Raw genomic sequence first — 16,235 nt, forward strand, 5'->3', positions numbered from 1 at the left:
TGCTCAGGAGCAGAGAATCAAGTTAAATCCATCACCTTGCTCCTCCAGCTGACAGCCCCACGCTTTTAACCAGCTGCCCTTAAAGATCACCCAGAGAGACCATACCCCCACACAATCCCCAAATATTTGCCTGGTGAGGAAGAAATAAACCCAATATCGAGGCCAGAAACACCCTGTGGAAGGGAAGGGAGGTGTTTTTAGGCAGGGAAAGCTGCTGATGGCTTAGGGGACAACAGGTGGGTGACACAGGTGATGCCCTGCGCATGTATCCAGCCTCCAGCCGCAGAAACGGGCTCCTAGTGCAGGGGGAATGATGTGGAGTGTCAGATTCTGTGTCTGAGAGGAAGGGGTGGCTTTTCCCAGCGTCATGAGAAGCTGCATTCGATGCTTCTCTGGATCCCTCATTGTCCAGCACTGAAAGGTTTTATTGTTTCTTCCCCTTGCCGTGAATTTGTCGTTCTTGGATTCTCCTGTACCCAATAAAAGACTGAACTGCTTTTCCCTTCAAGGGACACTGCTGTGCCTTTGCCTGCAGGGAAGTGAAGGTCAGGATGGTCTCATGGAGCAATAGGCACGAGACTCATCCCCTCAGGCCAAGGAATCATGTCCAGGAATCCCCATTTTTGTCTAAATCCATCCCGGCTGAGCTGGAGAGCTGAAGATGGCTTGGGCAGAGCACACCAAATGTCTCCAGGAAGGTAAAATTCAATCCTGCCTCTGGGACCGCCTGCAAATCTGCTTGTTTACATTTGTCCTGTGCTGAAACCCAAAAATTTTATTTATTTTTTTTTTTTTTAATAAAAGGGATTGCCTGGAGTGTAAGGGAGAGAAACTTCGAGGGGTGAGGGAAATGCTCCTGCCTCCTCTGGTGTTCTAGTCCAGGGATTTGCCGTGGCCGTGGATCAGCTCCCTGGGGTTGGGATGCTGCCTTGCTATTTTTATATCTCTACACACACACACACACACACATAAATATATATTACTGCCATTACTATTAATAATAATTATAATTACTGGGCTTTGCCAGGAGACAAAAGCAAAACCAGACGTGCATTGAACTAATGGACCTAATTGATAACACATGTCCTGCAGAAAACCTCTCCTGGGAGAAGAAAGAAACTGGGAAGGGCTCTGCCGTGCCTGGGAAAACGGGAATGCTCGCTTGAGCTCGGGGATGTGAAACAAAACGCTGACGTGGAGGCAGGATGTGAGACCCCAGCCGCTCTTCCCCTTCCTTCATCAGCTCTCCCGGCACCGACACCTCGATAGCGCAGCTACGGCTGGTTCTTCCCGAATCCGGTGAAAAAATGCTGCTCTTCGAGCAAAAAAGGCCTTTCCCCCACTCTGGCACCTCTGAGAATGATCTGAATCCTGGGTCAGGCAGTCAGAGAAAGCCTGGACAGCTTTTCTGGTTGGGATGGAGCTGTGCTCCAGCACGGCCGGGAAGGGATGCTGAGCCCCCGGCAACGCCGACCCCACGGCAATGCCAGCCCTAGCAGCAGACTAAACTTCCCCTGTTGTCCTCCCAGCCAGCAAACTGACACGTTCCCACAAGCATTTCTTCTGCTTTGGGTTAATTTATTTTTTTTCTTTCTTTTTTTTTTTTTTTTTTTTTTTTTCTAATTATGCAACACGGTCAGTGCCAAATTTGTCTGGCCGGCACTAATCTGGCAGGCAGAGCTCATGGATTTATGGTGAGCAAACTCCCACCTCTTATTGACCAGCGGCAGGAGGAGGGTTTTATCTTTTTGGAGGTCTCCATCGCATACTTACACTCCTATAAATGCATAATCCTGGGAGAAGCCGTGGCAGGAGGAGCGAGACGGCGTCAGCATCTCCGAGGGAATGAGCTGAGTAAATCAGGCAGCTGTTAAAGATTATAATCCTTAACTAGGTAAAAACCCTTGGAAACTGCAGCCATGGGGTGAGTGGTGAGAGCTTTCCAGCCAACTCCCGGGGAAGGTGCTGCCTTTGGATTTAGCCTAATTAATATCAAGTTCAGCCAAGCAAGCCTGGGAGGTGGATGGGCTCCCAAATGTTTTTTTAATGTGCCTTGATTATTTTTTAAAGGTTGCTTATTTTATTTTATTTTATTTTACCCCTACTTGTAAATGAATTTAGCGCTGGTGAAAGGTGTTGGATTGACAGCCCTGGAAATATAAGTCCTCAAGGAACAATGTTTTGTGGTTGTGAGGGGAACAACACTGTGTGTAATCCAGACGTAAGGGTAATTATTCACAGCAACAGCTGCTTTTTGCTCTAAATTAAAAAATAGAGACCACAGGGATTCATCAGAGCATCTGAGACATTTTCAGGTGGCTGAAGCATTGGGCATGGTCAGAGCTGGCTAAACACACTGTCCCCTAGCTGCTGAGGCACTCAGGGCCACGTTTCAGTATTTAATTGTTGTTTTCACTTTAAAAACGGCACATTTTTTTCAGCCCTTAAGCACGGTCTTAAATGTCGAGCAGGGACCTCAGCACCTCCCTGCTCAACACAGCCTGTAAGCAAAGCTGGAAGCTTCCACCGAGGCTGAATCAAAGCCTTTGGGGTGTTAAGAGAGGAGAAAATACCCTAAATATACAAAACAGGGAGGGGTTTTTTTACTCTTATATGCTGTGGGCCTTTTCTGCAACTCTTATCCCTGGGAGTGTTTTCAAAGGGCAGCACGCAGCCTCTGGAGAGTACAAACGCATCTCCAAACGCTGCTCACTGCAGAGAATCCCCAGGGCTGAGCTCACTGAGGATCTCTGTGCTCTCCCTGTGCCGCCCAGGAGCAGCCCCGGCTGCAGGAACCCAGGCAGGAGAGGCAGGGAAGGACACCTGGAGCAGGGAGATGGAGGGGAAGAAGCAGCAGGATGATGAGGAGTAGGCTGAGCCTATCTAAGCATGGCCTATCTGGGCATCTTAAAGAAATCTCAGGGAATTTGGGGGTTAAAAAAACCCTAATATCCCAGTGGTAGATGTTACGTGAAATTAGGGAGATTAAAGGATGCTTTGTCCATCTTCTGAGGATTCAGGAGGTGAGATCTGGGGTTTGGGGTCTTACCTGGGGTCATGCAGGATCACCATGGCAAGGAATGGCCTCGATTACAGTTTTCCCAAGTTGCCCGTTAACCCCTGGGCTTCAGCACTTGCTTTGGAGGCGAGGATATATGAGGTGGAAAAACAAACACGAGGGGGAAACGGGCACTGAAAGACAGGGAGAACCTGGGCTGAGCTGTTTTCTCCCAAAGGAAAGAGAAAAAGAGCGAGCAGAGAGAAAAGGAAATGAGGAGAAAGAATAAAACCACGAGAAACCTCAAGAGGCAGATGCTAATGCAAAGCAGATGTTTATCCCACCTGAATCCTGGGGGTTTTGGCTGCTCCACATCCCTGGAGCGCCACAGGAGCTGGTGCCTGCTGTGCAACTGTCCCTGGAGGGGCTGACAGGACAGGGGAGAGGAAAGGAAAATCCCTTCTCTGCTGCTCACAGCGTGCTCTTTTGGGGTGTATCAAACTGTTTGAAATGTGGGGTTGTCTGAAAAGGAAGCTTGTGGTTCAGTCCCGTTTAAAATTTTTTCTGCTTTTGAGGAAAGCAAGGGAAGTGAAAAGTGATGACATGTCTGATGGCACATCTAAGGATTGCAGTCCCTAGACCGTGGCCTCAAGAGCAAGGACCTGGCATCTTGAAGAAAATGGGAAGCACTTTTGAATTTTAAAGCAATTAAGAATTCATTAAGAGCAACTAAGCTGCTCTTTATTATAGAAATCCTGTCTCCAGCATAAACAAGTCTCCGCAATTCCTTCCTTCCTTCCTTCCTTCCTGCCTTCCTGCCTTCCTGCCTTCCTTCCTGCCTTCCTCCCCTCCTTCCTCCCCTCCTTCTCTCCCTCCTTCTCCATTTTTCATGCATCCAAAGGATTTCTGGAAGTGTTGATTTTTCCAGTCCTGGCTGATGTTTCAGGTCCTATTTGGGCCTGACAGAGCCAAGTTTTCCACAACGACTGTGTCGCGTGAGTTGGAGGCGTCAGTGGTTTGTTTCCTCTGAGTAAAGAACAACCAAAGCCCCACAACTGGTGCAAAGTGAGGGGCATCCAAACATTTCCTTTGGAGCTGCCCCCAGGGAAGGCACAGTTGGTCCCTGGGGTGATGCTGAGCGGAGCATCGCCCGCACCGGGCACTCAGCCCAGCACGTGCCCCACGCCGCCACAGCCAGGCCTGGAAATTCCTCCCCACATCCAGCTGGGACTCACTTCTAACCATGCCACTGGGGGTATGTGTGTATATATATATATATATATATATTTATTTTATTTTATTTTATTTTATTTTATTTTATTTTATTTTATTTTATTTTATTTTATTTTATTTTATTTTAGTGGTGGGGTGTGTTTGTATGGGAGAAGAATAACCCTGCCCTTGGCTCTGCCCAGACTGCGGGGCTTTGTTCCGCTCCCTGCCAAGGATTCCTCTTGCCTTTTGTTTTTTCCATTGTTTCTGCTTGGTGGGAAGCCAAAAGCACCAGGGAACCTGTTTCTGATCCATCCTCTGTCTCCGTGCCGCTGCTGGAGGATCTCGGCCCTCTCCATGGTGCAGAGACGTGGCTCTGGGAAGGGTTAACTCTCCCAGCCGCCTTTCCACGTTTTTCCATTTAATATCGCCTCTGAGGAAACAAACAGAGGCGAATCCCACCCTCTCCCCAGAGACTCTTTCTTGGCTTGTTCCAGAGAACATGCAAATAATAATTATTTGTCCTATATTTTCTTTCTCGGTGCCTCGTTTCAGCAGCCTGGGGGACTGAGTAAACGAAACGACAAAACGAACAAGGAAGGCAATAAACCCAAATAAATAACCAAATGATAAAACCGGAGCGGGAGGGAGATGAAAAAAAAAAAACCAACAAACCAAAACCGACAACATTCCCCTTGCGGAGTGGAGCGGCTGAAAATGTGGGACAGACGGGAAGGGGATGTGGGACTCCCTTGATGAGTGCCAGCAGTGCACTGGGAGAGATACAAGCACAAATGCCTGGGAAAAGGCCTTAAATCCTCCTCCTTCTGGATAGTGAGTCCAAATGTTTGGGGATAAATCCTTCATGGAGCAGCAGTGAGGAATTTCAGTGCCTACATTTGCTTGTATTGTGGTGAAACCCTCTTGGGATGGGACCTTCTGGTTTTGCATCCGCCGTGCTGCTATTTCCATCCCTTTGACTCTTCTTTTAGTGTTCCTCATGGAATTTTTTGTCCCCCAAATTGGTTCACATATCTATATCTAATCTATCTATATCTGTATCTCTGTATCTCTGTATCTCTGTATCTCTCTATCTCTCTATCTCTCTCTGTATCTCTGTATCTATCTCTATATCTCTATATCTATATCATCTCTATCTCTATCTCTATCTCTATCTCTATCTCTATCTCTATCTCTATCTCTATCTCTATCTCTATCATGTCTACCTATATCTATATCTATATAATCTATATCTATCTATATCCCTATATGTATATATATATTTTTGTATCTGTATCTATCTGTATATATAGATATATACCTCTTCTCCCCTGACTGTAGGGTGTTGTGCCAAACAACCTCTGAAGCCACACCTAAACCTGAGCTCTTGCTCAAATCCAGGCTGCAGAGGCTCAATCCCTGCCCAAAATGTGGCTGCTCCTGCTGGACAGATTCCAAACCCACTGGGGTTGTGTTAGGGCTCAAGTTTGGATAAGGAGCAAAAGACATGGAAGGAGTTTTTCACCAGAAAATCTTGGATTTACAAGAAATCACATTGCTTTGCTGGATCAGAGACGGTCCAGCTGCAGGGGATGAACAAAACTCCTCTCTTGACCCATCACCTTCCATTTCTGCAGGTACCTCTTAAAAAAAGAGACCTTGAAGCACAAAAACAACAACAAAAATACCCCACAACCCAAAACTTTGTTGCTATTTTTCCCAAATGGGAAAAAATATCAAGTTTGCCGGTGCAACCCCGTGCTGTTGAGAAATTCCTGATTCCTAGCCAGGCTGCAGGTCCTGGTTGTGCCTGTGGTGTGCAGGCTGCAAATACCAAATTATAGATACATCATCATCATCATCAATCTAATAATATAACACAGTGATCACAGAAGTAAAGAATTTTTTGAGTTGGAAATGTTGACCCACAAGGATCATCGAGTTCAACTCCTGTTTGCTATTATTTTTATTATAATAATAATATTATATCATATAAAATATAAGCGATACACAATATAGCATACACCATATGTAATAATATAAATACAATAAAAACAGAGCCAATATCTTGCTCTGGATGCAGCCAGTATTTCCAAGGCATTTTCACATCTTACCAGAGAGCAATCCTGTATTTTTCTTTCCTGGAACAGCGGATTTGTGCCTTTCCCCCTAATCTCCCATCTCCGAACTCCTCGGAGCCGATAATGAAAAACTTCCCTCCGCGTTGGGCCCGCTGCTTTCCCAGATTAAGAAAGGCTCCTCGAGGAAGCCGACAAACCATAACAAACCCATTTGCTAAGATAACATTATTCCAGGATCGTGGCTGCCTTCCTACACGTGCCTCAGCTCAGCCCCTGTGGATAATAAACGTCCACGACCAACAAAACCTGCCTAGAGCGTGCCCTGCCACGGTGATCTCCACCCCAGCACACCCTGTGGGGGATTGGGGCTGTTTTGGGCTGGGTCAGAGCCAAACAAGGCACGTGGGAGTGGGTTTGGGGATGCTCTTGATGCCTTAGGATTTCAGCTTTTCTATTTTCCATCTATTTGTAACCCTGCAGTTCTTCAGTGCAGAACTCCAAACCCCACACACAGTGGGAGCTGCTGCTTCCCCATTTTGCTCACACACAACAATTCCTCTCCAGGCCTGGCCATCAAGGACACCTCACTGCCTCAGGCCTGAGAGATGGAAACAAAAGTGAGCTGGGGGCAGCAAACTTGGGGTAAATGGCTTCATTAGCTGAAGCTGTAATTGGGAGATGAACCCCAATGTGCAAATGGCCCAAAGTGATCAAAGTGTGCAAACCCGTGACCATTGTCCATTTTGGGTGTAGCCTCAGGGGGGCTTTGTCTGCCCTAAATGTCCCTGAGGGCACTTCCATAAACAGAACTGATTTTTATTCTGTTAATTGTGTATAGCCTCTGTTTTTAGGTACCCCAAAAGGCATCACTCTGAGCTGCTGCCTCCTGCACCCCACCCACGGGAAGGGCTCAGCTCCAGAGGCCTCAGCACCTCTCCCTTCTCCCTCTCTTGGCCCATCCCTGCCTGCTGGCCACTGACATCTGCAGAGGATAACCCGGTGTGCAGCAGTGTTTGTACAGGCTCAGCAGTCTCTGCTCCCATGTTTACTCACATTGGGCTTGTTTAAAGCCCACTTGACAGGAAAATGGATGCGTGTGGGGTTTTTTCTGTGACTCGGGACAAGCTGACGTTCTCCCCCTGCCGAGCCCAAGGTTGTCTTGGTGCAGGCACAGCACACCCAGTGCACAGTCCAGGGGTGTGAATGCATGTGTCAGAAAACAGGGAGAGGTGAGAGGAGAATGAGCAGAGCAGCAGGATGGATGGATTTTATTGGGAAGGAGGGAAAGGAATATCACTCCCCATCGATGCCACCCCCGTTTACACCAGTTTGTGATGAGATCTCTCCCATTTCAGGGCTGCATGAGGTGGAAAACCATGCCTGGGGGCTTGGATATTGGGTTAGATGAGGTGCTCAGCATCCCTTTCCCTTTGGAAAGCAAAGCCCACAAAGCCTCAGCCGTGACACTATCCCCCTACAAAGCTGGAAGTGAAGGTGTGAGAAAGAAGCAGGAGGGAAAAGGAACAATTATGAAAACCCTCTAGACTTGCAAAAGTTGGGATGCTCCTTCTCAGACATTAGGAGAGCTCAAAACCCCCTTATTTTCCTAAATTGTGCAAATCCCATCTCAACAAATCCTGCAAATGCCTGGTGAAGAAGGAAAGCAGGTCTGATCGCACCTGATGGCAACAGGATGGTTTCCCAGCAGGAGGCCTTTTTGGGCAGTGGGTTGTGGGAATTTTGAGGGAATGACCTTGGACTTACATCGGAGCAGGGGGAAGGGACGTTCCCCAGGGAGGAGGGAAACAGGAGCATCAAAGCAGGGAGAAATTCCTCCTTGTTCGCTGATTTCTTCAGAAATCTAAATGTCACAAATAGCCTGAGGAGGCTGCGCAGCAGATGGGATTTGGGCCCTTTGGGCCTCTGTGTTCCTGCTGCTATGAATCCATCATGGGAATCTGATCTTGGGAGGCTGCAAAGCTGCAGACCCAGGAGGCTTGGGCAGCTTGGGAAACTTCTGAGTTCTGCCTTGCCCTGAACCTTGGACGGGAGCCCAGCTCTGATCCTGCTCCATTTCAGCCGTGCCACTAAGCCCCTTCCCAGCCCTCATGCCTAAACCCTGCCTTGGTGGGTCCAGCTCTGCAAGACCCCCTTGAGCAGACCCCAAACATCCAGTGAAAGCCACTTTTGTCCCAAACCCACATCCTCACCCCTTTCCTTCTTCTAAGGACTCTTGCACCCAATGGGGTCATCTCTGCTGTCATCAAGAGCTTTCCCACTGTCCATTCCTGGCACTGTTGGCTTGCTCCAGCCTTTTGTCCCTTTCCTGGGGACATCTTGCATTCATCAGTGCAGTCCCAGCCCTCCTGCTCGTTGCACAACCCGGGTTGCAAAGCCAAGACCTGGACAGAATTTCTCCCTGCATCGCTCTGAGCGATCCTTGCAGGGAATTTATTTATCTCCTTTGTGGTCCCTTGTGCAATTTGTATAAAGTCAGGGTGCCGGCCTCCAGCAGAACACGCAGAAATTATGAGGCTGCTCAGATTTCAACATTTTGGCTTTAGGGTGTGGAAAAGAGGGGTGAATTTTCCATTAAATTTAGGAAATATATTGGAATTTATTGGAATTTATTGGAATTTATTGGAATTTATTGAAATTTATTACACAGGTATTCTGTGACCAAATCACACAATCTAGGATCAAGAGACAGCAAAGCATCCTTGCACACATATCATCTCCTGTGCGGTGTCCAGCAAAGTCTTGGGGGAGTTAAGGCTAGGGATGAAAATTTTCCAAGCTCTCTGACATTTTGGGGATCGCTGCAACCTCCTAAGCTCTGTCTGCCTCATCCTTTGGGTTTTCCTTTGGAAAAATTCCCAATTTAGCACCTGCTTTGCAGAGCTTTTCCTCCTCCCATCTCCCCAAAAAGGGGAGCAGGACTTGGGTCGAGCATTTGCTGGGTCCTAAACACACCCTAGGGGATCCAGCCAGAAGTGATGAACCTCTGGAGGTGTGGAACCTCTGGAAGCGCAGGGACCCCCTCAATAAGGGAGTAATTTTGGGTTGTGCTTTAACAAGAGGACCGTGGGTTGCCCCTACAGTGGTGCCTCCCCAGAACTCTGCTTTTCTCTCTTGAGTGCTTAATGGCTTGTGTTTATGAGAGCTAAAAATATTTACTCAGGGAAGAAGGGGCAGGGAGAGGGGACATTGCTTGAAGATTTTATAGGGCATGTTTGGGAAAGAGGCTTCTATAAAAATAATGCGGTATTAAAGAACAAAAAAAAATCCAAGCACAACCAAACAACCACGCGGGACAAGGCCCCTGCATGACCCCAAGGAAGTTTCTGGAGGATGGAGACCCCAGCAGGAGCCCAGTCCTTTGGAAACCTTGCCCAACTTTCATGGCCAGGAGGGTTTATGTTGTGACCTGAGCTTTCCTCAGCATTTTACCTGGCCCCGACCTCTCACATTCTGCTCCCAGCAGTGCCACGAGGAGGGAGATTTGGGGGTGATGCCGAACAAGGGCTCAGACAAAACGCAATGAGGGCTGCTGGTGAGGAGCAGGCGGAATTTTGGCAGCCTGGATGTTGTCTGGCCGGGGCTCTTCTCCCTCCTTGCATGTCAGAAATATGAAGTGCTAATTCCCTTCTCCCCGGGGGCTGGGCCAGCGTGAGCCGGGGTTATCAGCACGGGCAGGGCATCCCCCAGAAAGGCCGCGCAGGGGGGCACGGCCAGCATCCCGGCCCAAGGCACGGCCAGACCAGCTCTTTTGCTTTATTTTTAAAAGGGGTTTTGTTTCCAGCGAGAGGCTGATGACGTCCACCAGGCTGAGAAAGGAGCGCCTGTCCCCCACCACCATAAACCCCTTTTTGTGCAGCGGCCGTGCCGGTGCGCCGATGTGCCGACGGGCACAGTCCGCGCTTTGTGTGAGGCATTTCCAAGGGTGGACAGGGGCCTCGTGACACTGCGGAATGTCAGCACGGCCCTCTCCGCTGCCTTGACTCAATGGGGTATTGTCTCCAAGAGCTCCGGGTGGCGTGGAGCGGCGTGCAGCGGTGGCGCGGGGGTCAAGGACGTAGAGCCGGCACCCAAATCTTTCAGTTGTGCTTTTTAATGCTGAATCTTGCTCCCATTCCAGCGCACCTTGTAGGTCTGAGCACCAAGCACCAATATTCAATGTTAAAGTACCAATATTCAATGTTAAAGTGCCAATATTAAACGTTAAAACACCAATATTCAATGTTAAAGCACCAATATTCAACGCTAAAGCACCAATATTCAATGTTAAAATGCCAATATTTAATGCTAAAGCACCAATATTCAACATTAAAGCATCAATATTCAACGTTAAAGTGCCAATATTCAGTGTTAAAGCACCAATATTCAATGTTAAAGTACCAATATTCAATGTTAAAGCACCAATATTCAGTGCTAAAGCACCAATATTCAATGTTAAAGTGCCAATATTTAATGTTGAAGTACCAACATTTAATGTTAAAGAACCAATAGTCAATGTTAAAGCGCCAATATTCAATACTAAAGTGCCAATATTCAATGTTAAAGCACCAATATTCAATGTTAAAGTGCCAATATTCAATGTTAAAGTACCACTATTCAATGTTAAAGCACCAATATCTAATGCTAAAGCACCAATATTCAATGTTAAAGTACCATTATTCAATGTTAAAATGCCAATATTCAATGTTAAAGCACCAATATTCAATGCTAAAGCACCAATATTCAATGTTAAAGCGCCAATATTCAATGTTAAAGTACCAATATTCAATGTTAAAATGTCAATATTCAATGTTAAAGCACCAATATTCAACGTTAAAGTGCTAATATTCAGTGTTAAAGCACCAATATTCAATGTTAAAATGCCAATACTCAATGTTAAAGTACCAATATTCAATGTTAAAGCACCAATATTCAATGTTAAAATGCCAATATTTTATGCTAAAGCACCAATATTCAACATTACAGCACCAATATTCAACATTAAAGTGCCAATATTCAGTGTTATAGCACCAATATTCAATGTTAAAGTGCCAATATTTAATGTTGAAGTACCAACATTTAATGTTAAAGAACCAATATTCAATGTTAAAGCACGAATATTCAATGTTAAAGCACCAATATTCAATGTTAAAGCGCCAACATTCAGTATTAAAGCGCCAATATTCAATGTTAAGGCCTGACAAGACCAAATGAGGAGCTCAGGGTACAGCAGGAGTCCTCCAGAACAGGAATGGATCTCTCTGGGCTGGCAAATGGCTGCAGGGCCATAGGGAGCTCCCACTGCTGCTCCCTTGGGGAAAGAAAAGCATGATGAGACACACAACAAGCCCTTTGCTCTGGACCAGGGCTCATGGATGGTCTGCAGGAAAGCAAAATATTGGGAACAACTCTGCACTGGAGCCCAAATATGGTCTGATACAAATTTTGCGACTTTGCCTTTGTTTCAGTCGTCAGCTGAACCCAAATTAGGCCCGAGGCCATCAGTATTTGCTCACCAGCCGTGCCCGAGGTGGATGCGTGTTTGCACACCAGGGAGAGGAGCCAGGGCAGGGTCCGTGCACAGTTTTAGGGGTGACAGCCTCCCTGGTTGTTTAGGAGCCTTGTGCCAGCAGGTTTTGGGATAGTCGGTGACAGCAGCTGCATTTGTTGAGTTTTTGGTGTTTGGAACACGGAGAAATCAACACAAAGTTCCTGCGAGTTCCGATGGGAACGGGGCTGGGGCCGGAAGGAATCCGCAATCTAAACGCCCACAGACCCCGTGGACATCTGGACATGGACCTGAGTCCTTCCACGGTCCTGAGCCACCACTGAGGTCACACATTCCACGAGGAACAAGCCCCAAACATGCTCGATGTTGCAGACAGGAGCGAGTTTGGCCAGCAAATCGCTGCCTGGAATCCCGGCTGGCCTCTGGCAGCGATGGCACCAGGAGAGCATCGGCTCCTGTGGCACAGCTGCGGGCTGCTGGCACGTGCCCCCCGCAGGGACAGTGGCACCAAGGGGAAGCATGGCTTGGTGCTCTGTGTGGCCTCCAAAAGGAGAAATCCTGGCTTGCTGAGGTCGATGGGACCCCCCTGGTCCCTCACAGCTGAGCTCGGGAGGTGTCTGATTAAGGACAGGCTCCTCAGTAGTTCATCCTGAGGAGGAGAGGGCAGCATCAGTGCCTCTGTTCCCAAATTTCTTCTTCACCCACGGGGTACAATTTTCCCCTGTGGAATTCCTCGTATCTACTCAGACCACATCTGACGTCTATCTCCGGCACGTCTGGATGGCTGGAAAGAGAAAACAAGAGTTGTGAGGATGGAGATAAGGCTTTCTGATGCTGGAGATCTGTTTATCTCCCCAGTCGTGGGGTTTACCTGCAGCATGTAAGAAATTTTCCATGAAAAAATCATAGGTTTCTCCAAGACTCCTAGGAAAAATCTGCTTTCCTGCCTATCTCACATTGCATCCATGCTCTGCAGATAAAATCACTCTCTCTGCCCAACACGGATGATTTTTTTTTTTTTTTTTTTTTTGTGCTTCTTGGCCCCACCAAGTGGCCCTGAAGCCTGGCCACAAACAATGAGTCAGCTAATCCAAACCACACGGCAGGAAAACGCTCGAGGTCAACCCAGTGCACGGTCCCGATCCTGAAAAGCAGAACTGCATCTCGAGCAAAACCGATAATCAGACAGGGATGGAGAAACACCCTCCCCTTGGCAGGGCAGCAGAGTCACCCAGGGCCACCCAGGGCCACCCAGGGCCACCCAGGGTCACTCTGTGTCACCAAGGAGCAGTGCTGGCTCTGGTGGCACCCACATGGGACACAGTTCCCAGAAAGGTGTTGGCTTTCCTGTCTCCTGGACTGCTTTGCTTTGTTTTGCAGGCGCCTCCCATCTTCACCATCTCTGAACCAAATTCTCTGTCCCCTTGCTGCCCCATCCCTCTTCCTTTGGGGGTTATTTCCATCCCCAGCTCCCTGCAGCTCCCCCTGTTTTGTTTGCCCCTTCCCCACCTCTCTGTCCTTGGGAAGCCTGGCTGGAACACGCTCACATGGAGTTAAACCCGACCTCCCAGCTGCCAGCTCTGCCTCTGGCCTATTGCTCCAGCTTCATATTTGACTCTAATTCCACAATTTATACAGCAGAGAGCTCTGGGCCAAACTGACTGTCTCGGGACCCTGCCAGAAACCTCAGCTTTTCCTAAGCTTTATAAACATTTCCTGCCTCCATCCCTGCACCTGCTGTCCGTGCCGTGCCTCCAGCCAGGATGCTGGGCCATCCAGGGGATGGGGTGCCCACAGGGTGCCCCAGGCTGCCTGATCTCACTTGCATCGAGCCTGGCTGTTCCTCGTGCTGATGGGAAATGAGCTAATGGCACTGTTCCCCTGGGATAACACTGTTTTTCCTGGCAGGTCAGGCACCAGCCGTGTCCAAAATGTGCATTTCTGTTCAAAGCTGTTTGCAGTTTGTTTTATCCTGTGCAGCATCCTCTGGAGGGATGGGTGCCCACCCAGCTGCTACCTGATCCCTGTGTCCAGAACCCAGGGGAAGTTTGGGGTATTTAGGAGGAGGATTCGTTTGTGACTTTCTCTTCCTGCAGGGTTGTAAGATGCTCACTTGGGGCTGGAACAGAGAAGAACAAAACAGGCACCTCCTGTGTGACCTTGGGCATTCCAAGGGGAGGTTATGGGGGCAGGGACAGGCAATGGGATATCCAGGGATCCCAGAATGGTTTGGATTCAATGGGATCTTATAACTCATCTCACTCCAACCCCCCACACCTTCCACTGGACCAGGTTACTCCAAGCACATCCAAGCTGGCCTTGAAAAGCAAAGCTCCAGCTTGTAAGCCATGGAAGGAGAAGAAAGGGAAACCTTCACCTCCTGCCTCCAAGGCCACTTGCTCATCTGAACCATTGTGCTTCATCCTTTTCCATTTGCACATGAGAAAAACCAAAGCAGAGGGAAGTGGAACATCCAGGGGAGATAAAGCCAATGACACGATTGGGAGTTTTATCTTCCCAGACCACTGAGGAATTCTTTTTCAACTGAACAGCAATGTGCTTCTTTCATGTTATTTTTCCTCCAAATGTTTTCTGACCAAACAAAACCTGGGGGATGCAAAAAAGAAGCGGGGTCAATAAAAAGGTGCTTTTCTAGTTAATACCACAACGTGTTTGAAATAAAGTCAGCACGAGGCAATAAACTGTGCCTCAGCTTGCCGTAGTTCCTTTGGTGCAACAAATGCTTTTTAATCCTGCTTTTGCTGGGAATGGACCAGCTCATCCCAGCCAGGATGCTGCACATTACTGAGCACCATCTGCTGGCACCTGATTTATTAACTCTGTTTATTTGTATGCAACACGCAATGTCCTTTTCCTAATGGATCCAGTTCTGCTTTTTGGAACAGCCAAACAGCCCCTCTCCATCTGGTCTTGCTCCTCATCCACGCTCCGAGGAGGATTTCTGTGGGTGTCACACAAGGGCAATATCTAAAATAAATGTTAAAACTGGGATCAAAAAAGGACGGGCAGCACACGGTGGGTAAAGAGTTGCTCTGCAGAAGACAAAGGCAAAATCTGCAACTGAGGGCAAGAGTTCATCCATAATCCTGATCAAAAGGTGAATTCAGACCTCAAATTCATTACATTGGTGCTGTCCTTAGTGAGCATGAGACTGAAAGCAGGAGGTTTTGCAGAGCTCAGGACTCCAGTCCAAAGGACATAAAGCTCTTCCTCCTGTATGAGTATTCGAGCTTGCTCTGAGACCTAAACCAATGATTTCAGAGTCAGGCTTGCTTCTTGGTAATTCCTGCTGGCAGCTGTCTCCATCAGTCCCTGAACAGGCAGGTAGCTGCAGCCTCTGGCAAGTGCTGATTGACAGCTTCAGTGAGGAAATCAGCAGAAAAATCCTCACAGTTGGGGCTGATATTTTTCCAAGCGGAGCCTTCTCACAGGGAAGGTGAAAGGTCCTGGGACCCAGCACAACAGCCCTCGTGCTTATTTTGGGAGACAAACTGCAGGCTTTTCTCACCAGTGTCCCAAGTCCTGCAGGCCCTGCTCTCAGTGCAAAGGAACATCCAACCCAAATCCCTGTGGTGTGGAGGGAAGGAGATACTGGGAAAGGGATACAGCTGCTGTGCAGTGGAGGCATTAAGCTGGCACCGCACCGCTCTGCTGCAGGGATTTTAGCGCAGGTTCTGTGGCAGTGGTGAGCTCAATGGCTCCATCACAGCCAGCAGCTCCTTCACCGGCATAAATCCATGTGAGATCCAACTTGCTCCCTCTTATTGCAGAGGAAACAGAGGGTGGTGATGCCCCTTAGGTGAATGGACGGTGCGATGTTACAGGGGGTGATGCTGGAGCGGTGTAAATGAGCTAGGGTTTGTGATTCCCAGCATGGATGTCTCTCCGGTGCTCCATTCTGCTGGCAGTACGGGAATGCGAAATTTTCATGCTTCAAAGCCCCTCTTCCAGTCTGAGCTGCGTGATCCGAGCCAGAGTGCAGCCCCAATCCATCATCCAAAAAAGGGATGTTTGTATATTTATGTAAAATGACAGATTGGAGAGACCCAGCGCTGGAAACCAGATGCTTTCCCAAGAAATTGAAAGGGCTCAGGATTTAGAAACACAGGAAAGCAGAGAGAGCCTGTGACAAAAACATCCCTGCAGCTACTGTCTTAAAAATCTCAATCCTTGGCTTTCCACAGGCTGGTGGGCTGGGAACGGCAGCAAACCCATGAGCACCACAGGGCATCTCCTGCAGAGGAGATGAGACATGACCAGGGTCACACAGTAGGTCCATGCTGGAGAGGAAAGCAGCAGCCACTCGTCCCTTGGGATTAGAGGAGGTTCTCCATTTGCAGCTCCCAACTATTTCACCAATGGATAAGCCCTTAAGGGGGTCAGTAAGCCAGAAAGTTCGGATGAATTGCAGAAGTGA

Source organism: Hirundo rustica, chromosome 23 (assembly GCF_015227805.2).
Source record: "Hirundo rustica isolate bHirRus1 chromosome 23, bHirRus1.pri.v3, whole genome shotgun sequence".
In the NCBI taxonomy this organism is placed as follows: Eukaryota; Metazoa; Chordata; class Aves; order Passeriformes; family Hirundinidae; genus Hirundo; species Hirundo rustica.